Genomic DNA, 23,848 nt, shown 5'->3' on the forward strand with positions numbered 1-23,848 from the left:
ATTAATTCTATTCTTTGGGTCTGTGATAAGGTTGACTTGGTCATATTGAGGAGGAGTCCCAGGTCTCTCAAAAGTGGATCTGACTAAGTAGACCTGAGATTCCACCTGTTCCCTGGTATGCCCCCTGAGCAGCTGGTCGTCTAAGTATGGATATACCTGCACCTATCTCCTGTGGAGGAAGGCTGCTACGACCAACATGAATTAGGTGAACACTTGGGGGGCTGTTGACAGACCAAAGGGGGGGACTATGAACTGATAGTGTTTGTGGTCGACTATAAACTGCAGGAATCATCTATGCATGCTGAATGGCTATGGAAAGTACGTGTCTTTCATGTTGAGGGTGGCGTACCAGTCTCCGGGATCCAAGGACGAGATAATAGAGCTCAGGGAGACTATGCGGAACTTCAACATGAACTGGTTGACCCCTCACAGGTCTAAAATGTGTCTGAGACCCCGCTTTGCCTTGAGGATTAGGAAATAGCGGGAGTAGAATCCCTTGCCCCTTAACTCCCGAGGAACCTCCTCCACTGCCCCTATGGCAAAGAGCGACTGCACCTCCTGGATAAGGAGTTGCTCATGAGAAACTGAAGAGGACAGCGAAGGGGGGTGGGAGGGAGGGGAGGAGCAGAACTGGAGAGAATATCCCACTTCTACCGTGCAAAGAATTTAGCAGTCCAATGTTATTTGGGACCAAGCATGGTACAACTGGGACAGACGGTTCAGAAAACATGGATAAGGATATGGTGGAGAGACAGGTGTACCATCCTCAGGCTCACCTTCAAAAGTCCTGTTAAGAGCCTGATGAAGTTTTGGACTGGCCTTGGCCTTGCCCCAAACGGGAGTTGGAAAGCTTGCACCTGCCGTTCCTGCCCCTTCGTCTATAGAAATCCTGCCTCAGCTGAGGAGGATATGGGTGCTGTTGTTGTGGTTGGGGCTTGAAGTGCTTGCGTTGGGTTGCTAGCGTGTGCATTCCCAGTGACTTCATGGTAGCCCTGGAGTCTTACAAGCTGTACAGCTTGAAGTCTGTCTGCTCAGAGAACAGCTCCACACCCTCAAAGGGAAGGTCTTGCAGGGTTTGCTGCAGCTCTGGGGGTAGCCCAGATGCCTGAAGCCATAATGTCCTCCTCATGGCTATGCCTCAGGAGAGGGTACAGGCAGCCAAGTCTGCAGAGTCAACAATGTCGGAGAATTCTTCCCTAAAGTCCTCAGGGATCAGCTCTAAACTTCAACATGGAGGCCCATGAGTTGAAGTTGTATCTACTGAGGATAGCTTGCTGGTTAGCTATCCTCAGCTGAAGGCCCCCAATGGCATAGATGTTCTCACTGAAAAGGTCCATCCTTTTTGCCTCCTTAGATTTGGGGGTCGGCCCTTGTTGTCCCTGTCACCCTTTCTTGTTAACCACTGACACGACCAGAGAGCATGGCTGCGGGTATGAGAAAAGATAGTAACTCACCTTCTTGTAACTGTTGTTCTTCGAGATGTGTTGTTTACGTCCGTTCCAATCAGGTGTGCATGTGCTGCATGCACGGTTGTCAGAAATTTTTCCCTTAGTAGCTCCCATCGGGTCAGCTAGGGAGCCCCCTGGAGTGGCACCCTCATGGCACTCAATATATGACCCTGCCAACCCAACCCCCCTTCGGTTCCTTCTTGCTAGCTACTTCAACAGAGGGGAAGGAGGGTGGGTATTGGAATGGACATGAACAACACATCTTGAAGAACAACAGTTACAAGAAGGTGAGTAACTATCTTTTCTTTTTCAAGTGCTTGTTCACATTGATTCCAATCAGGTGACTCCCAAGCTCTCTGGGGGTTGGGTTGGAGTTAAGGAATCACTGACTGGAGAACCGCCATGCCGAAAGTTGCATCCTCTCTAGCATGCTGGGTGATGGCAGAGTGGGTGGTAAATGTATGCACCGAAGACCAGGTTGCCACTCTGCAGATCTCCTGCATGGGCATCGGGCCAGGAAAGCGGCGGACAAGGATTGAGCTTGTGTCAAGTGGGCTGTAATAGCCGGGGCTGGGTCGTAGCAGGTATAGATCCAATCTGTGACCCAGGAAGAAATGCATTGTGAGGAGACCGGAAGCCCCTTCATCCGGTCTGCTACCACTACAAACAGTTGGTTCAACTTCCTGACTGGCTTTGTGTGCTCAATGTAGAATGCTAGCACTCTCCGAACATCTAGTAAGTGAAGCCCCTGCTCCTGTTCATTAGCATGTGGCTTGGGATAGACAGGTAGAAAAATGTCCTGGCCAATGTGGAATTGGGATACCACCTTGGGCAGGAAGGTTGGGTGCGGCCTGAGTTGTACTTTGTCCTTATGGAAGACTGTGTAGAGGGGGGGTCAGAGGTTAACACTTTTAACTCTGACACCCTCCTGGCTGATATGATGGCAACCAGGAATGCCACCTTCCACGAGAAATACAGAAGGGACCAAGTAGCCAGAAGTTTGAATGGGGCCCCCATTAGCCTAGAGAGGACCAGATTGAGATCCCAAGCAAGTACCGGTGGTCAGGACCGTGATTATAGCCTTTCCATGCCTTTCAGGAAATGGCCCACAATAGAGCTGGCGAATACCGAGTGCCCCAGCTCTCCCAGGTGGAACACCTAGATAGCCGCGAGGTGTACTCTGATGGATGATCCTGCCAAACTTTGCTGCTTCAGATGCAGTAGATACTTCAGGATGAAAGGTATAGATGCCTGAAATGGAGCTTCATGACTCTGCTCACACAGCACTAGAACCTTTTCCACTTAGCTAGGTAAGTGATCCTAGTGGAAGTTTTCCTGCTACCAAGCAGCACCTCCCTCTCTGATTCCATGCATTGGAGCTCCATTGGGTTTAACCATGAAGCTTCCAAGCCATGAGATGGAGGGACTGGAGGTCCAGGTGAAGGAGGCGACCATGGTCCTGTGTGATCAGATCGGGGTTGAGCAGCAGTGCGATCGGGGTGTCCACTGACAGCTCCAGAAACATGGTGTACCAATATTGGCATGGCCATGCAGGGGCCAGCGGAATTACCTACGCCTTGTCTCTGCGGATCTTGAAGAGCACCTTTTGGACAAGTGGTATCAGAGGGAAGGCATATAGTAGACGCTCTTCCCAGGATAGCATGAACGCATCCGAGATAGAGCTCGGACTGTGCTTTTGGAAGGAGCAAAACGCTGGACACGTCCTGTTGCTCCTGCTGGCAAATAGGTCCAGAGAATCCCCCACATTTGGAAGATGGAATGTGTGACTTTCTGAGGTGGTCTGCAAGCTCGTTCCGTGCTCCAGGGAGCTAGGATGCCTCCAGGTGAACAGAGTGGGCTATACAAAAATCCCACAGCTGGAGAGCTTCCCCACAGAGAGGGGAGGAGCAGGCTCTGCGTTGCTTCTTTATGTAAAACATGGCGGTGGTGTCATCAGCTCCGCCATGCACAGAGCTTGTATTCTGGTCTGGAAGGTCTGGCAGTCTAGTCTCACCGCTCTGAGCTCCTTTATATTGATGTGGAGTGGGATCTCGGACTGCAACCACTGGCCCTGTGTCTATAGGTCTCCAAAGTGTGCCCTCCAACCCAGGTCTGATGCGTCCATTACTAAGGTCATGGACGGTTGAGGGGTGCTAAATGGGACTCCTTCACGGACCATGCGATGGTCCAACCACCAGCTTAGGGTATCTAAGACTCACCCCGGTACTGTTACTACTAAGTCCAAAGTGTCTCAACCTGGGTGATAAACTGAGTCGAGCCATGCCTGGAGTGGTCTGAACCTCATCCTGGCATGCCTGACCACATAGGTGCATGCCGCCATGTGTCCAAGGAGACTGAGGCATATCCTTGTGGTTGTAGTGGGGTATCGCCTGAGAGTCTGAATGATGCCTGTCAGTGCTTGAAATCTGGACTCTGGTAGTATCGCTCTTGCCTGAACCGAGTCCAGCACTGCCCCAATGAATTCTATTTGTTGGGTTGGTGACAGCGTCAACTTGACCACATTGCGGAGGAGTGCTAGTCTCTGGAAGGTATCTCTGACTAACTGGATTTGGGACTCCACCTGCTCTCTGGAGCACCCCTGCAGCAGCCAGTCGTCAAGAGGATACACCTATACCTGGCTCTTGCGGAGAAAGGCTGCAACCTCCAACACGCACTTGGTGAACACCCGGGGGGCCATTGATAAACCAAACGGGAGCACCGTGAACTGAAACTGTTTGCGGTCGACAACAAACCTCAGGAAACGTCTGTGGGCCAGCCAAATGGCTATATGAAAGTACACAACTTTCATGTCAAGGGCAGCATACCAGTCCCCCAGATCCAGGGAAGGGATAATCGTGCTCAGGGAGACCATACGGAACTTCAACTTTACCATGAACTGATTGAGTCCTTGCAGGTCTAAGATGGGTCTGAGACACCCCCCCCCTTTGCCTTGGGGATTAAGAAATAACGGGAGTAGAATCCCTTGCCCCTTAGCTCCTGAGGAACTTCCTCCACTGCCCCTATGGCGAGGAGCGATTGCACCTTCTGGATAAGGAGTTGCTCATGAGAAGGGTCCCTGAAGAGGGACAGGGAAGGGGGGGTGGGAAGGAGGGTAGGAGCAGAATTGGAATGAATATCCCACTTCTATCATGCAAAGAACCCAGTGGTCCAATGGTATATGGGACCATGCAGAATAGAAGTGGGATAGACTGTTCAGAAAGCGGGGGGAAGGATCCAGGATAGTGGTGGGTACACCATCCTTGGGCGTCCCTTCAAACCCAAGGGGCAGGTCTATCCATCGGTGACTGGGAAGGGTGACATCCTGAGGCCACCGACCTAGAAACCCTCGAACAGGTACCCTGGGCCTGATGGTAAGCCCAGGGGGTCCAGAAGGGCCATTGTGTGGCAGGCGGCCACTGAGGCTGCCAGGCCGCTTGTATGTCTCTTTGGCGCTTACCAGACCTATGTCTACTATGCCTTGAGTAATATGAGTCAGTGTCCAAGTATGAAGATCCCGAGGGCGATGAGCACAACGGTGCCAATGACCCTTGCACCGGTGGTCAGTGCTGTGAAGAAGAGGTCAGAGATCGGTGCTGCAATGATCACGTTGAGGATCAGTGCCGGCTGTCCCGTGACTGAGACCGGTGCTGTGTGTCTGGTTCTGGGGAACAGCTGCTGTGCTCCGGTGCTGCGTGTCAGTGCCCCTGCGAGGGTGTTCTAGATCGGTGCTGGCCCCTCAGTGCTGGAGACATAGATCATCGCACTCCCTGTGTAATCTTGTACTGAGGCTAGTGCCGGGGAGTGTTGCGGCAATGGAGACCTGGAACAGTACCGGGAACGGTGCCAATCCAACAACGAGGAGAGCTTCATCATCGCGGGCTTGCCTCTAGATAGAACCCATCTAGGCAGTGCCAGAGGCTTCTCTCTAACGGCTGAAGGCTGAGGAGCAGTTATTTCAATGAGCTCCTTAGCAGCCTCAATAGTCTCCGGTATGGGGGGGCTAAAACACCTCCACCAGGCATTGCCCCGCCAGAGAGTCACTAAGCGCCAGGCTCAACGGTGCCATCTAGGGCACCAGAGTCGACAGCACAAGCTCTTGCTGCTTGGGAGCCGAGTCTTTCCTCTGGAGCAGCAAAGCCTCCGCTGATGGTCTCGCAGCTCTCTGAGGAGAGTGCCCTCTGTCTGCCTTCTTAAGGTGCTTGTGGGGCACCAGAGATGTGGAGTGGTGCCGAGGCACTGCTCCTTGCTGCAGTGCCGGGGATCTTTGGTGCCAAGTCGAGTGGTGCCACGCCACTGCCCCTGGCTGTTGTGCTGGGGAGCACCACTACCGAGGGTCTCTTGTACTAGAGTCCTTCCTCAGCACTGTGTCACGTACTGATGCTGGAGTACTCCATACAGCCATACTTGGTGCCAGGTCCTGGCAGTTCTCAGCAGCGTGTGGGGATGCAGAGCGGATTCCATGCGAAGTTGCTTGAGGCCGAAATCTCACTCCTTTTTGGTTCTCAGATGAAAATCTCTGCAAATTTTGTACCTCTCAGTCTGGTGCGCCTCCCCCAGATACTTCAAGCAAGAGTCGTGGAGGTCACTAATGGGCATAGACTTGTTGCTAGTAACACAGAGCTTAAAACCCTGGGCTCATAGCATGCCTTGGAGCCAGAGTAGGGGTTAGGGATTGGGGAGAGATCCCACTCCCAAACCTTACTATCTGAATTATCTACTATCTACTATTATCTACTATCTACTAGACTAACTAGGGAGCAAACGCTGTTCCAACGGCCGTCACAGACAGTAAGAAGGAACTGAAGGGGGGTCAGGTCAGCAGAGTCATATATTGAGCGCCATGAAGGTGCCACTCCAGGGGAGCTCCACAGCTGACCTGACGGGAGCTGCTAAGGGAAAACTTTCCAATGACGGAAAGGGACTGAGGGTCCAAAGTTGTTGAGGATGGTCCTGGCTTCCTGCAGATGGGACAAAACCTCCATGACAACTGAATAATGTAGGAGAAATTGCACAAAATATTCTGAGAGATTTCTTCTCTGCAAGTCCCTCTGTTCTAACTTGCCAAAAGTCCATTGACTTCAGGGAGGTGTTGCATGAGTAGAAACTGTAGGATTTGACCCTAATATCAGAGTAGTTTCAGGAAAAAATTAAGAATGAGACAGTGGTGTGGGGAGAATATTTTGAGTGGAGAAGAGGGGATGGTCACAGAGGGGCAGCTTTCAACCCCTAAATGTTGTTAATCACGATTGGCATCTGACTGCCTATGTCAAGCTGTAACAAGCAGAGGGAGACCTGGGGACAGTGAGAGGAGAAGGGAAAGAGGCAGGACAGACAGAGACGTCTGTGTTGCTATCGGCAACTCCAAAACTGCTCTTCTGCACAACTGTCTCCAAACAAATGCATTAAACTTTGGTACAGGGTAGAATATTGGTTGCAACCACATACTATACTTTTTCTTTCCAGACATCTTTCTAATTGGTATTCATCAAGCCATATGACTCTGATTTAGTCCATGTGGACACCGAATCTTTTAGCTTCTGAACTAAAGTATAACAGAGTGAAACACACATTTCCAATATTCTCTAATGTTGATTTTAATTCGTTATTTTTAATTTTTGATTTTGTAATGGTGGACTCTATCTACAATAAACTATGACAACATGTGAAGTTCGAGAAGGTGCAAATTGACATTTTAAAATTAATTCAAGGGGAAGCAGGGTAGTCTAGTGGATATGACACAGGCAAGAGACCAGGGTTCAAGTTCTGGCTTTGTCACTGAGTTGCTGTGTGACCTTAGGCAAGTTACTCTACCTTTGAGTTTTCAGGTCTCTAAATTATGGTAATAATGATGTTTACCTACTTTTTTCAAAGTACTTTGAGACAACGGAATATATGAATGAAAGCACTACATAAATTCTAAGTATTAAGTAATATTAAGTATAATAATTATTTGTGCGTGTGTTGCCTAACCTGTAAAACAATTTGTGGAAGTTTTAAATCTAAGTTAACATTTAACCTGAAAAGACATAAGTAAACTTGTTCCATTTCTTTTCAATCAGCCTTTGTCACTTGTGTTTCAGTTTTCATTGGCAGGAAACTGTGTGATGTCATTGTAGAAAGTTTGCTGATCTGACCAAGAGTAAATAGTGAGATTTCTCTCTTGCTAGTTATATTTATATTAACAGATTATTTTTAAAAGGTGTTTAGATTATTAAGAATGTCAACTATGTTAATATGAAGGCAAATAATGCCTCATAAATAAGTTTTACTTAAACTTACTAATTTGGTCTTTTAATTCAAACTATCTAATATTGCTTTAGTCCTGTCCTTTTTCTGATTCTAGTTAGTTGAACTACAAGACTGGCTTTAATATTTATTTCTTTTAATATCCTTTTATTTGTTATTTGCTCAGAAATAGAAAAAGAATTGTAACCATCAAAACAATACATTAATAGCAGTAGTTTTCTCTGACAACAGCTTTTGCACTAAATCCTCTCTGGCCAGCAGAGTGGGGCAGAGAAGATGCACTCCCTTAAGAATAAGAACATAAGAATGGCCATACTGGGTCAGACCAAAGGTTCATCCAGCCCAGTATCCTGTCTACCGACAGTGGCCAATGCCAGGTGCCCCAGAGGGAGTGAACCTAACAGGTAATGATCTAGTGATCTCTCTCCTGCCATCCATCTCCATCCTCTGACAAACAGGCTAGGGACAGCATTCCTTACCCATCCTGGCTAAAAGCCATTCATGGACTTAACCTCCATGTAGCAGGTTTGTCACCCTGGAAGCAGGGTCCCAACTATGGGAAGGTTTCCCTCTGTTCCCGTTGACTGCTCTCCTTCTCTGGGCCTTTCATCCTCCTTAACAGGGCAGGGGCTGTCTGACCTGAGGTAGGACAAATCTACAGTGTCCCGGAAAGCCTCATCAACATACCTCTCTGCCTCTCTTAGCTCCTCCAGTTCCACCATCCTGGTTTCCAAAGCCCGTACACAGTCTCTGAGAGCCAGGAGCTCCTTGCACCGAATGCACACATATGCCACCCGCCTACAGGGAAGGTAATCATACATGCTACAATGAGTGCAATAAACAGGATAGCCCCCACTCTACTGCTGGGCTTCTGCCTGCATTTTCTCCTACAGCTACCTAGGTTAATGATAGGAATTTTGTTTAAATCAAGAAGTTTTGATTATAGTTTAGTTTAAAGGCTTTAAAGAATGGCAAGTGTACCTCACCCCTTCCCACTCCCCTTCTAAACTCCCTGTTCACAAAGCTCCCTGGTCACTTGCTCATTGCTTTATAAAGCCCTGGCCTTCCAGATAGCCCCACGCCCTGACTAAGGCTCAGCCAATGAACAGAGGCTTCTAGATTTCAAACCTTGTTTAGAAGCTCACAGCTTCCAACTGCGGCCACAGCACATGATCCTTCAAACAAACAGATAGACAAACACAAGCTCAGTACGCAGCAAGTAACCCCCAAACACAAACACCACTATAGACAGCCACTTACTCCAAGGGTCCTGTATTTGCTCCTCCTTCACCTGGAGAACTCCCTCTTGAAACTCCCTGTTCGCAAACTTCCTCTTGAAACTCCCTGTTCGCAAAGAACAGGGAATATGTCCCTTGTATGTCTTCTGTCAAAGAATTCCTGCCAGTTTGGGCAGCTTTTCTTATAATGGGTCAGGGAGATGAATTAAAGTGTATTAAGCCAGTGGTTCTCAACCTGTGGCCTGCGGGCCTCTTGTGGCCCAATCAGCACACAGCTGCAGCCCATGTGACATCCATGTCAGCCATACCTCCTGATGGTCCCTCAGAGGTGTAGAGGAGATCTCTCCCCTCTCCTCTCTGCTGTGACCTCCAGCCTTGGGCCTCAGAAGCAGTCATCCCCCCACTTATTTTGTACTCAGGGCTCCTTCCTATGCTTTGCCCTTCAGGAAATATATCTAATAACCAGCCCAATCTCTGCTACTTCTCTCTCTCCAGGATCCTTATTCTTCCTCTTATACACTCAAAACCCCATGTGAACCCTTTGACTGAAGAGCCTCAGAAGCCAGGTCTCTTCCTATACTGAGGAAAGCAAGGAACTTTTTTACTATATCTCTTTCCAGTTTGCTGTTTTGTTACCAGCCTACGGTTCCCTTTGGGAACTATAATTCTCAGAATGTCTTATTGCTCTTGATTGGAATTTGGAACAGGGCTGAGGTGGACCTTTGTCCTGCCTTTAAAGGGAGTACTTTCTGTTATACTTGTCTTACACTACCACACAGGGCAGGATGTATCCCTTTATGTTCACCTTGAGTGGTTTATAATTTTTAAGCCATTTATTTGTTTCCTAAACCAATTCAGAGCAGATAACATCTTTCTATTCAGTTAGTTGGGGAACTGAGAAGAAAGTAGAAAGATTTGTGCCCTAAGCCCTGATCCAATGCGCACAAAAGTCAACAGAAAGTATCCCATCAACTTCAGAGGGCTTAGATGAAGCCCATTGTTTTCAACTATCTAAAGCACAGAAGAGTAGTAAATATCAGCAATAATGATAAGTCTAAGACTGATTCTGTACTCTCTGCATACAAAATTTTTGTCTTCAATAAATGTTCTACATACGGACTTCTAGTATCCACCAAAGTTCATTAAATAACGATCAGCACAATAAGAAAGAATATGTTTCTGGATCACTTTGATGCATTATTCCTATACATGCATATGGTTATACCAACAATAGTAATAAAAATATACAAAATTATAACATAAGTAATAGAGTTCTAACACTGTTCAAACCATCCTACTTCTTTGATTTCTCTGCCTCAGGATATTCCATTTTGTTTTCATTTCTAATTGTATCACAAAGTCATTTGTCCAATTGTTTGTCCCAGACAGGATGTCACCAGAATTTTCCAAAGGAGTGAGTTCAGAGTTCTTCCTTCCCTGCCCTGGGCCCAGCCCCACACACACTCTTTCTGCTGCCACACATCCAGCCCCATGCTCTTCCCCCCCCCCCCCATATTATTCCTCACCCAGCTACAAGGTCTCCCCGCTGCACCCAGACCCATGATCTTTCTGCCCCACACTTAACCATGACCTCTTACCCAGAGAGGCAGTCAAGCTGAAGAACACTGTCCCCATTTGGGATCAGGCAGTTCTGGAAGCCCTAAACCCTGTCCTCCTCCCACATTGGAGAAGAGGAAGGTGATCAGGAACAGTCAACATGGATTCATCAAGGGCAAGTCATGCCGGACCAACCTGATTGCCTTCTATGATGAGATAACTGTGGATATGGGGAAAGCGGTAGACGTGATATACCTTTACTTCAGCAAAGCTTTTGAGACAGTCTCCCAGAGTATTCTTGCCAGCAAGTTAAAGAAGTATGGATTGGATGAATGGACTATAAGGTAGATAGAAAGCTGACTAGATCATTGGCCTCAACAGGTAGTGATCAACATCTCAATGTCTAGTTGGCAGCCGCTATCAAGCGGAGTGCCCCAGGGGTCAGTCCTGGGACCGGTTTTGTTCAACATCTTCATTAATGATCTGGATGATGGGATGGATTGCATTCTCAGCAAGTTCGTGGATGACACTAAATTGGGGGGAGAGGTAGATATGCTGGAGGGTAGGGACAGGGTCCAGAATGACCTAGACAAATTGGAGGATTGGGCCAAAAGAAATCTGATGAGGTTCAACAAGGACAAGTGCAGAATCTGCACTTAGGACGGAAGAATCCCATGCACTGCTACAGGCCAGGGACCGACTGGCTAAGCGGCAGTTCTGCAGAAGAGGACCTGGGGATTACAGTGGATGAGAAGCTGAATATGAGTGTGCCCTTGTTGCCAAAAAGGCTAATGGCATATTGGGCTGCATTAGGAGCATTGCCAGCAGATCGAGGGAAGTGATTATGCCCCTCTCTTCGGCACCAGTAAGGCTACATCTGTAGTATTGAGTACAGTTTTGAGCCCCCCACTACAGAAAGGATGTGGACAAATTGGAAAGAATCCAGCGGAGAGCAACAAAAATTATTAGGGGGCTGGGGCACATGACTTACAGAGAGAGGCTGAGGGAACTGGGCTTATTTAGTCTGCAGAAGAGAAGAGTGAGGGGGGATTTGATAGAAGCCTGCAACTACCTGAAAGAGGATTCCAAAGAGCATGGAGCTAGGCTATTCTCAGTGGTGGCAGATGACCGAACAAGGAGCAATGATCTCAAGTTGCAGTGGGGCAGGTCTAGGTTGGATATTAGGAAACACTGTTTCACTAGGAGGGTGGTGAAGCACTGGAATGGGTTACCTGGGAAGTGGTGGAATCTCCATCCTTAGAGGTTTTTAAGGCCCAGGTTGACAAAGCCTTGGCTAGGATAATTTAGTTGGTGTTGGTCCTGTTTTGAGCAGGGAGTTGGACTAAATGACTTCCTGACGTCTCTTCCAACCCTAATCTTCTATGATTCTATGATTTTCACTTCCCCAGGAAGTACTAAAAACTGAAATCCTACACTCCTGGAGAATAGGAGTTCCAGGTGAATCCTGCTCTTCTTCTGTCTGAGGGTGGGGTGTACCATTGTCTTTCCAGGGGTGCCACCTGGAACTGGTGTACCACTGAACCCTCTGACCCACAAGCCTGGGCTCCCTCTCTCACTGTGCTGCTGTGACAAGCTGCAGACCCGCTCCCAGTCCTACACTTCCACCAGCATTCACACAGGTAGGGACACACCCAGCTGTAGTTACATGCAGGCTCACTGATCAGCCACTGCATGAACCAACGGTAAAAAAGGCTACAGCCAAGGTAATGCTCAGCTCCCCAGGCACGCACCTCCTTTAGAGCATAAACCCAAAATTATACCATCTTCCGGTGCACCGGGAATTATACAGCGTAAGCTCTCATAGAGTTCGCCCCACCTCAATATGAAGAGGAAATACAATGTACGTGTGTTAAACCAAGCTGAGATTTTTCCTCAGACACTTCACTTAAAGGTACATTTGGTTTAATTTGAAAAATAAAACAGGTTTATTAATTACAAAAGATAGATTTTAAATGATTATAAGTGATAGAAACAGATCAAAGCAGATTACCTAGTAATAAACAAAAATGCAAACTAAGCCTAAGATATTAGAAAGAAAGATATGAATTAGCAAATTCTCACTCTGGCTGATGATACAAGCAGGCTGTAGATTCTTAAGACACAAGCTACACTTGCTCTGAAGCTTGGAATCCCCAGGTTTTCATACAGAGGCTAGAAATCCCTTTAGCCTGGGTCCAGCACTTCCCCCCATTCAGTCTTTGTTCCTCAAGTGTTTTCAGGAGTCTTCTTATGTGGGGAGTGAAGAACAACAAATGATGTCACTCCCTGCCTTATATAGCTTTAGCATATGGCAGGAACCCTTTGTTTCAAACTCAGTTTGTAGAAAAACACTGACATCCCAAGATGGAGTCCATAGTCATGTGGCCTGGTTACATGCCCTTGCATACCTTGCTCAGTCATAGCAGCCATTACTTACAGGCTGTCTGGAATGTTCACAGGAAGGTTAAGTTCTTCCAGGGTCCACTGTCTTTCTTGATGGGCCACCAGCACTGTCTGACTTCTTCATTGTTGTACCAGAAAGGCTAGTTGTGGGTGTCACCCAGAGTAAGCATGATTGAAATACAGATATATAGTCAATATTCCTAACTTTAGATACAAAAAATATACATGCATAGAAATATGAGAATCATATTCAGCAAATCATAACTTTTCCAATGACACCTCACATGATCCATCTTGTACAAAATGCATCATAATTATGCCACAATCATATCATAATAATATCACTGTGAAGAATATGGAGTGCAGTGTTCCTCAGACCTGGAAGGACTGCAAAGATGGAAGGGAAGCAAGCAGGCACAAGGCGGCTAGGCAAAATTTGAGTGAGTGGCATTGCAATCTGGTGCACAGGGTTGCAGTGCCACTCAAATTTGGCCCAGCTGTCCCTCCATTATGATGGAGGCCAAATTTCCAGATCTGATCAGGGACCAAGGGGATCTGGGCCCTCTGCCCACCCCTCATTACACCCCAGTTCCAGAAAATACAGTTTTATACCCTTATGAACAACTCAGTATTTAAACCAGTTCAGGAACATTTTTCTTAAGGCCCTTTTTTACCATGTGAGAACTTTTTGCCATGCTGGTAGAGTAGGACTGAGATCAAGAAATATTAGAATCGTATTCCCTCTAACCTCACTAGCTGTCCTTTTGAGTCATTATATAAAAACCTATGGTTCAGATTCAGAAAGTCGATGTGGCTAAATTAATAGAAAAAGGAATACTGAAGGTCTAGAGAAATATTTCACTGAAATCAAATATCACTATTTGATTATATCCCCAACAATTCCTAAATACCATTCTCATACCAGGCTTTCCTGCAGTCATTATAGACCATGAGCCACACACAGATGGGAACAACCTGCTCATCCACAATTTTGGGAGGTCCTAGTCAACAATCAAATTCTTTTTGCCATTATGTACATATAGTTAAACTCACTTACAATACCAGTTTAATTTGGACCTTAAAGAGAATTGGAAAGAAGAAATTCTCTTATCCATCTCTGCTCATCCCTGGCAAACCTTGGGTCATAAAGTTAAAAATAATTCAAGCTCTCTATATCAAAGGGGTGAAACAGAATCTATCAGGTACCTGAGCATTCATTCAAAGCAAATTTAGCAAGTCACAGAATGCTGGAGCTGCATTCAGTAGCAGGCTGTTTTTTTTACAGATGCCATATACTTAGCAATTACTGGCACTTGCATTCAATCATAACTTAACTTGTGGGTTTTATGGGTACTGAATTAATGAATGTTGCCTAATAATATTAAGAAATGACTAGCTATATCAAGATTAGTGACTAAAAGAATTATAATGAGGAGATGGAAATCCAAGATTCCTATATATTATATAATCATCACTTAAGTTAAATTATATTAAAACAGAAACAATTAGAATAAATTATATTAAAACAGAAACAATTAGAAAAAATACTAACATATACTCATGCATCAAAGATGCACATTTCCTAATGCCTTAGTTCTATATGTAGAATTTTCTTCTCCACTTTGCCATATTTTCTGATGTTCTTACCAGACATCACCTTATGGAGTCTTTCTACCATCAGGCTTCCTTTTAACAAGTATTTTAGTGTTAGTTTGTTAGAGTCTATACTGTGACTACATTATATTATGTAAATGTTGTGTTCAAATCACAATTTATTTTTCTCTTGCTGTATTAATGATACTTTATTGTTTATGCAACATTAAACAAAGAATTTAAAAATAGTCAAAATATTTTCCCCCAGCAATGAAGGGGTCCTTGATTCCTGTAGATCTCATTTTTTAGGCTTTCAGGCTCATGCTTCTTTCCTTCTTTCCCCTTTTTTATTCAGATTTAGCAGTGATGGGATAATTAATTTAGCAAAACTTATTGAATCATGATTTTCCATTCCCTCCACTATATTAAATTATTTTCCCTCGCAGATGATTTTTTTAGGCTTCAACCATACAATCATATATCACTGTTTGCTTTGTCTGAGTTTTCCTAACCATTGTCATTTCAACAGCTGTTTTTCTGTATGTTCCTTTCCACATGGTCTAAATATTTTTCCATCTTGTCCATGTGGCTCTCCTTACAGCATGTTTGTGTAGAAAATACAAAATATCACTTTTTCTTCTAAGGAGAGCTACAATGAAGACTATTTTTTTATTTTGCTCTGCAGTGCTTCCAAAACTTGTCTTAAAGATTCATCAGCACCTCAGGTAATAGCAGAGGATGGAAATGACTGAGAGTAGAAAGGCTGACTTCGGAAGAATTTTAAGGTTCTCCACAGTTTTGGATTTATAGTTAGATGCCTGCATTGTGAATCTATTCTATACCATTTCACATGCTACTGATTTTCTGTCTCATGTTATAAAACTTGCAAACAATCCTCTGAAAAAAGGTAAAAGGCTTTATTTTTATTTTTTTAAATTATTTTTCTGAGCATGATTTCCTGTCTCCATGTAGTTAGGTTCTGACTCCAGGCTGGTAATCTTAAATTCTTATGTATGGCTGGGAAAGGGGTTATTTATTTTTACTTATTTTATTATTTTTAAATACTGTATAAATATAAATTTTAACCTATATTTTAAGATAGTAAGTAAGGTCACGCTGGTGGTAAATGCACAATAATATTAACCAAAAAAGATAAGGGAAAGCCCTTTTTCACAGGACTTTTCAGCAAAGGTTATGTTGCTCAATTCAAACAATACAATAGCTCTTCAGATTTTAATGTTCTGTGGGTTGCAGAAGCTACTAACCATAGTCAATTTCTTAATGTATTAATATTGTTCATGGCTTTATATAGAACAAATAGTCAACTTTAACAATCTACCTTAAAATGAGATGGCTTCAATCATTTTAAGTCTGTATCTCTGTAGAGATCACAATAAACCTCTGTAGTACCACATGACTAGGGCCCTACCAAATTCATGGCCATGAAAAACATGTCGTGGACTGTGAAATCAGAACTCCTCCAGGAAATCTAGTTATTGGAGGGGAAGGTGAGTGGAAGGGCTGGGGATGTCTCAGGCCAGGGACTCCTACCGTGCACCAGGCTCCAGCTGCTAGTCCCAGCCAGGCTAGGGAAGGACGGAACCTCCACTTCCCCTGCCTGGCTGCTCTTGGGGGGAGATCAGACCCAATTCTGGGTACCTCCCCTGGCTTCAGGAAGCTCCGCAGGTGCTGCCTTCTGAGCCCAGCTCTGAAGGCAACACAGAAGTGAGTGTGGCAATCTCGTAACCCCCCTACAACAGCTTTCTGACCCCCTTTTGGGTCGGAACCCTCACGGTTACAACACTGTGAAATTTCAGATGTAAACATCTGAAATCATGAAATTGCCTATTTTTAAAATCCTATGGCCATAAAATTGACCAAAATGGACCATGAATTTGTTAGGGCCCTATAGATGATTGGAGGATAGCTAATATAACCCTGATTTTTTAAAAAAGCTCCAGAGGTGATCCTGGCAGTTACAGGCTGGTAAGCCTAACTTCAGTACCAGGCTAACTGGCTGAAACTATAGTAAAGAACAGAATGATCAGACACATAGATAAACATAATATGTAGGGAACAATCAACGTGGCTTTTGTAAAGTGAAATAATGCCTAACCATTCTATTAGAGTTCTCTGAGGGTGTCAGCAAGCATGTGGACAGTGGTGATCCAGTTGACAGTATTGTCCTTTCTGTACTTGTCCTTCCAGAAAGCCTTTGACAAGGTACCACACCAAAGACTCTTAAGCGAACTAAGCAGTCATGGAATAAGAGGGAAGATCCTCTCATATATCAGTAATTGGTTAAAAGATAGGAAATAAAGGGAGAAATAAATGGTCAGTTTTCATAGTGGAAAGAGGTAGATGTCAGGGTCCCCCAAGGATCTGTACTGGGACAGTGCTGTTCAACATATTCAGAAATGATCTGGAAAACAGAGTAAACAGTGAGCATTTGCAGACAATACAAAATTAATCAAGATAGTTAAGTCCAAAACTGACTACAAAGAGTTACAAAGGGATCTCACAAAACTGGGTGACTGGGTAACAAAATGGCAGGTGACATTCAGTGTTGATAAATTCAAAAGTAATGCACATTGGAAAACATAATTCCAAGTATACATACAAAATGATGGGTATTAAATTAGTTGTTACCACTCAAGAAAGAGATCTTGGCGTCATCATGGATAGTTCTCTGAAAGCGTCTACTCAAAGTGCAGTGGCAGTCAAAAAAGCTAACAAGGTTAGGAACAAGGTTAGGATAGGAAAGGGATAGATAATAAGACAGAAAGTATCATAATGCTACTATGTAAATCCATGGTATCCCTATACCTTGAATACTGTGTGAAGTTCTGGTTGCCCCATTTCAAAGAAGATATATTAGAATTGGAAAAGGTACAGAGGTAGGCAATAACTATGATTGGGATATACAATAGCTTCCATATGAGGAGAGAATGAAAAGACTGGGATTCTTCAGTTTAGAAAAGAAACGACTAAGGGGGAATATGATAGACGTCTATTTAATCACAAATGATGTAAAGAAAGTGAATAGGGAAGTGTTATTTATCCTTTCAGACAATATATAAACCAGGGGTCACTCAATGAAACTAATAGGCAGCAAATTTAAAACAAACATAAGGAAGTACTTCACACAATGCACAGTCAACTTGTGGAGTTTGTTGCCTGGGGATTTGTGAAGGCCAAAAGTATAATTTGATTAAAAAAAGAATTAGATAAGTTCATGGAGGATAGGTCCATCAATGGCAATTAGCACAGATGGTTAGGGATGCAATCCCATGCTCTGGGTGTCCCTAAACCTCTGATTGCCAGATGCTGGGACTGTACAACAAGGGATGGATCAGTCAATAATTGCCCTGTTCTGTTCATTCCCTCTGAAGCATCTGGCACTGGCCACTGTCACGAGATAGGACACTGGGCAAGGTGCACTATTGGTCTGACACAGTATGGTCATTCTTGTGTTCTTAGAAAGAAAAACCTTAATAAAGAAGGGTTTGTTGCTGACCTGCAGCTAGTTATTCTATTGTATCTGAGAATCTATTTAAGTTCCATAACAGTTATTCCCTATCCCTCAATGAAATAGTCTATAAACAAAATCAATTAGAAAATGAAGGTAGTTTATGTTGAATTCTAGCTCAGCCTAGTGATTATTCTGTCCCAAAATAAAGGTGTTGCCATTAATAATTCAAGGTAATGGGAGGTTTTCTTGTCAAATGATATCTGGATTTTGGTGTACTGGAATAGGAGCTTTCATCATAGCACGATGTATATGAAAAAGACAATGAGACAATCAGTAACTGGCATGGAAAAAGAACTTGGGATAGAATTTATTATGATTGAGAGGTGTTCTGGATCTGAAAAAACCTGCCATTTCAGCTGATTCATCCACTGAAGGTATCATAGTTCTTTCAAAAAGATGATTGATATATCTCCATCTTGTGAGACAATTTTATGTATCCCACAGTAGGTGGTGATCCTGTTTCTGCATTGACTACTGAAGGAACTCTTATATCCTCTTTAGCAGAGTGACAAGTTAGAAATGATTTGTCCTCATATAATGATTCTGATTTTGGTTTTTATCTTCCCTTTGTCTAGCTCTTCTTCTTTGCAGCGTCTGTTGAGGATGATTGCAGTAAGTGGAAACAAGCAGCTGCCAGCCAAATGTTAGAAGTGCTAGAGACTCCTTTGTAGGGGCATATGAACTATCTTTAAGAAATTAGTTAGGCATTTAGGAACACATAATCCTCCTTGTGCAGAACACAAAACTTGTTTCATTAAGGAAATTTCTCTCACAACACACCAGTCTTTGATGCCTTGGAAATACTTAGTCCACAAGTAGGTTGGTTTTGCCTACTAAATGCTCTTGCAGCTAAAAAATTTGGATTTTAACAGTGCAAATTCTTCCTTTCCTGGCAAATTTTTCTGTTGCTCTTTTCCTGTGGCTGATGTCATAGTGGAGTCATCATCCTTATAACTAGTGAAAACATTAAATATAACTAGGCTTAAAAAAACAAGGGAACACACCAGATGCAGGTCAGCAACAAACTCTTCTTTATTAAATTCTTCCTTTGAGAAACAGATTTTAAATGGCTTCTGGTTTCCCATAATTTGTATGGTAGACTTTTAGGGCTGACTATTCAAGGCATGGTAAGTTCTTCTTCGAGGAGCGTCGCTGTGGGTGCTCCACTTTTACGTCTTTGAGCACCCCTGCGCTTCTAGTCAGAGATTTAAGGTAGCAGTGCCCTGGTTAGCCACGCACACACTGCAACCAGCTCATGCTGATCTGAGTGGGTATCGTGTGCACATACCCAACAGTCCCCCAGTTCCTTCTTTGCCGCCATTGGCTTCAGTCGGAACAACAGCAGCGCCTCAGAATAATCTTCCTCAGAATACTTTTTCCTTTCCTTTTTGCCCAAAATTACCCCTTCCTGTTATTTGCGGAGTTTCTGTTTCTTCCCTTTCCATTTAAAAACAAAACAAAACCCAGAGACACTCTTCAAACAGCCATGCCTGGCTCCCCAGCTTTAAATGTTGCCTCACTGTAGTAGGCATTGGCACCCTGACAGCAGGATTGTCTAGCTATGTAGACTCCCTCCTCAGGCCCTACGTTACCAGCACTCCCAGCTATCTTCGAGACACCACTGACTTCCTGAGGAAACTACAGTCCATTGGTGATCTTCCTAAAAACACCACCCTAGCCACTATGGATGTAGAAGCCCTCTACACCAACATTCCACACAAAGATGGACTACAAGCCGTCAGGAACAGTATCCCCGATAATGTCACGGCTAACCTGGTGGCTGAACTTTGTGACTTTGTCCTCACCCATAACTATTTCACATCTGGGGACAATGTATACCTTCAAATTAGCGGAACTGCGATGGGTACCCGCATGGCCCCACAGTATGCCAACATTTTTATGGCTAACTTAGAACAACGCTTCCTCAGCTCTTGTCCCCTAATGCCCCTACTCTACTTGCGCTACATTGATGACATCTTCATCATCTGGACCCATGGAAAAGAAGCCCTTGAGGAATTCCACCATGATTTCAACAATTTCCATTCCACCATCAACCTCAGCCTGGACTAGTCCACACAAGAGATCCACTTCCTGGACACTACGGTGCTAATACGCGATGGTCACATAAACACCACCCTATATCGGAAACCTACTGACCGCTATTCCTACCTACATGCCTCTAGTTTTCATCCCGATCATACCACACGATCCGTTGTCTACAGCCAAGCTCTACGATATAACCGCATTTGCTCCAACCCCTCAGACAGAGACAAACATCTACAAGATCTCTATCATGTATTCTTACAACTACAATACCCACCTGCTGAAGTGAAGAAACAGATTGACAGAGCCAGAAGAGTACCCAGAAGTCACCTACTACAGGACAGGCACAACAAAGAAGATAACAGAATGCCACTAGCCATCACTTTCAGCTCCCAACTAAAACCTCTCCAACGCATCATCAAGGATCTACAATCTATCCTGAAGGACAACCCATTGCTCTCACAGATCTTGGGAGACAAGCCAGTCCTTGCTGACACACAGCCCCCCAATCTGAAGCAAATACTCACCAGCAACCACACACCACACAACAGAACCACTAACCCAGGAACCTATCCTTGCAACAAAGCCCGTTGCCAACTCTGTCCACATATCTAGTCAGGAGACCATTATAGGGCCTAATCACATCAGCCACGCTAACAGAGGCTCGTTCACCTGCGCATCTACCAATGTGATATATGCCATCATGTGCCAGCAATGCCCCTCTGCCATGTACATTGGTCAAACTGGACAGTCTCTACATAAAAGAATCAAACTTTTCACAAATCGGATGTCAAGAATTATAACATTCAAAAACCAGTCGGAGAACATTTCAATCTCTCCGGTCACTCGATTACAGACCTGAGGGTGGCTATCCTTCAACAAAAAAACTTCAAAAACAGACTCCAACGAGAGACTGCTGAATTGGAATTAATTTGCAAACTGGATACAGTTAACTTAGGCTTGAATAGAGACTGGGAATGGATGAGTCATTACACAAAGTAAAACTATTTCCCCATGTTATTTCTCCCCCCCCACCCCATCCCCCACTGTTCCTCAGATGTTCTTGTTAACTGCTGGAAATAGCCTACCTTACTTGTCACCATGAAAGGTTTTCCTCCTTTCCCCCCCTCTCCTTCCTACTGGTAATAGCTCATCTTAAGTGATCACTCTCCTACAGTGTGTATGATAAAATTGATTGTTTCATGTTCTCTGTATGTGTATATAGATCTCCCCACTGTATTTTCCACTGAATGCATCCGATGAAGTGAGCTGTAGCTCACGAAAGCTTATGGTCAAATACATTTGTTAGTCTCTAAGGTGCCACGAGTACTCCTTTTCTTTTTCCTCACTGTAGACTGTCAGTACCCGTCTCTGATAATCACTCCCAGTGTGTTCACTGCCTGGGGAAGACTCACATTCCGCAGAAGTGCCACCACTGCAAAAAGTTAACCGCAAGGACCAGAAAGGCTAGGGAACTCCAGCTCAAACTAATGCTTATTGAGAAATCCCTGCATCCTGCCTCTGACCGTCCCCATCAGCTCACTCACTCATCAACTACAGGTTTCAGAGTAGCAGCCGTGTTAGTCTGTATTCATCCGATGAAGTGAGCTGTAGCTCACGAAAGCTTATGCTCTAATAAATTTGTTAGTCTCTAAGGTGCCACAAGTACTCCTTTTCTTTTCATCAACTACAGTGTGGGACATGGGATCCAGCCCCCATGAAAACAAAGAAGCAGTCTCACTCCTCCCCCCAGGATTTCCGACCGCTAAATCTGCCCCGGTACCGTCGGCACGCAGAGCCCCGGACCGCGTGGCATCGTCCCGTGCAGAGGCAACCTGAGGAGCGAAAGACCGGTGCAGTTTAGCTCTAAGACAGGTAGTCATGGAAAAACTTAGCCTGTTCCCTCAGAGGCTTGAGAGCTGAAGCCCTTGGCACTGAGCAGTGCTATGGTGCCACCTGCTGTGCCTATACTGAAAGAACAAAAATGGACACTGTGTAGGATCAAGCACGTGGGTTTATTACTCATGGCACTGGCGAAGTGTCACTTTGCTTATTAGGCACAGAGACACTGCCAAGCAATTGATTACAAAAGATTATATAGGTTATCCATGGGCGGAAGGAAGCAACGAAGTGGGATGTCCCAAGCCCCTGGATAGGTCTAGCGGCAAGACAAGGTAAACACAGTAAGCCCAATAATTTAAAAGATTACGTAATGGCTTTCAGGTTAACTTACAGCATACTGTTATTACACAGGTGTTTTCCCTTAAACAATGTATAACGCGTATAATTATAAAATATATATGTTGAATTCTGATTTGGGGTCCATAGGAATGAGGTAGCTTTTCTGGTTGTCCAACAGGTACCTTCCTGGGGGTTAAAGCAAAAAGACATTGAAAAGTACATGGCAATAGAAATTGTTTTCAGGTTGCCCCGTTATGTTTCTAAAGGCTAACATTGGCACCTGGGAGGGGGATGCAGCTGAGAAGAGAGGATGTCATATCTCATGCTGACGTGCTTGGGCCTCTTCATGAACTCAAGGTTGGTATGGGGGGAGGGTATTAGTTATCTCCTTCTTGCACAAAGGAGTGGACATGGAGGCCCCTTTCCATACTTTGGTATGGCTGTAGCTTCTGATAAGGACACTAATTACCGCTCCCCATCTGGAGCTATGCTGACCATGTTTATCTTAGTAAAAAGCAAAGTTGTCTCTTGTTTGTTCAGCTTCTCTTAGCCAATATTGTTCCCAGTGGGCTAGGCCCCCAGCTCAAACCAAGCTTTGGACTTTGGGCCTATGTGAAAAGTTGCTGACAGGACTTGTGGTCAGGGTTTTACAAACACAGCAAATGGATTTTGGCCCTTCATATATATTACAGGTTTCAAAGCGGTAGCCGTGTTAGTCTGTATCAGCAAAAACAACGAGTCTTTTTATGGACACCACGGAAGCAGCCTTGCATACACTCAAGGACTCCCATGCCATGCTGAAAACCTTGGGAATTTACATACCTGATAACAAAAAGAAACAGGGCACATGTTACAGAGCAGTATGGAAGCACTGGGTGTATACCCAGCCGCAGAGAAAGTACTACCAGCATCGCAAACAACGTCAACCAAGATGACGACAGACACCGGGGCAATCCACCATATCCCAACCATCTACTTCTAGACAGGCATTTTGAAGTGTTGGTCGAGGGTATGAGAGCCCCTCAAATTCCATTGCCACAATCATCTGATTCCAGTCCATTTGGAGACCGCCTAACTCCTTTCTATCCAGTCTGGGCAACCATTACATTGGACAAATGGGTTCTGGAAATTATGCACAAGAGCTATTCCATCCCCTTCACCTCTATTCCCCACCCCACCCCTCTTCTCTGTCCCCTTTCAGGGACCCTTCTCACGAGCACCTACTAAAGCAGGAAATAAATCACCTCCTACAACTCAGCGCCGTAGAACCTGTACTTCCCAAACACAGGAGGATTGGGTTTTAGTCATGCTATTTCCTCATCCAAAAAAACCCAGGCATCTGGAGGCCCATATTGGACTTGCTCAAGCTAAACAAGTTTATCAGAACTCAGCATTTCAAGATGGTTACCTTTGCAACCATAATCCCAGCATTGGAGAAGGGAGATTGGCTCTCGACCCTCAACCTCCAGGATGCTTATTTCCATGTTACCATACATCCTGCACACAGGTTCCTTTGTTTCACAGTAGGCAACCTACATTTCCAGTACAAAGTGCTCCCATTTGGACTTTCCACAGCCCCACACATTTTCTCCAAAACCCTCGCTGTG

General features: G+C 44.8%; 1 long non-coding RNA gene across 1 annotated transcript in view; it reads left to right on the top strand.

Moving 5' to 3' along the window:
• Positions 1-23,047, top strand: part of LOC122459674 — a 42,757-nt gene extending 19,710 nt beyond the window's left edge. The window contains exons 2-3 of the long non-coding RNA XR_006280498.1: positions 15,171-15,392; positions 22,508-23,047. This is a non-coding gene — a long non-coding RNA (uncharacterized LOC122459674). The remainder of the gene's footprint in view (positions 1-15,170; positions 15,393-22,507) is intronic.
• The last annotated feature ends 801 nt before the right edge of the window (positions 23,048-23,848 follow it).

Source organism: Dermochelys coriacea, chromosome 3 (genome assembly GCF_009764565.3).
Source record: "Dermochelys coriacea isolate rDerCor1 chromosome 3, rDerCor1.pri.v4, whole genome shotgun sequence".
Lineage (NCBI taxonomy): Eukaryota > Metazoa > Chordata > Testudines > Dermochelyidae > Dermochelys > Dermochelys coriacea.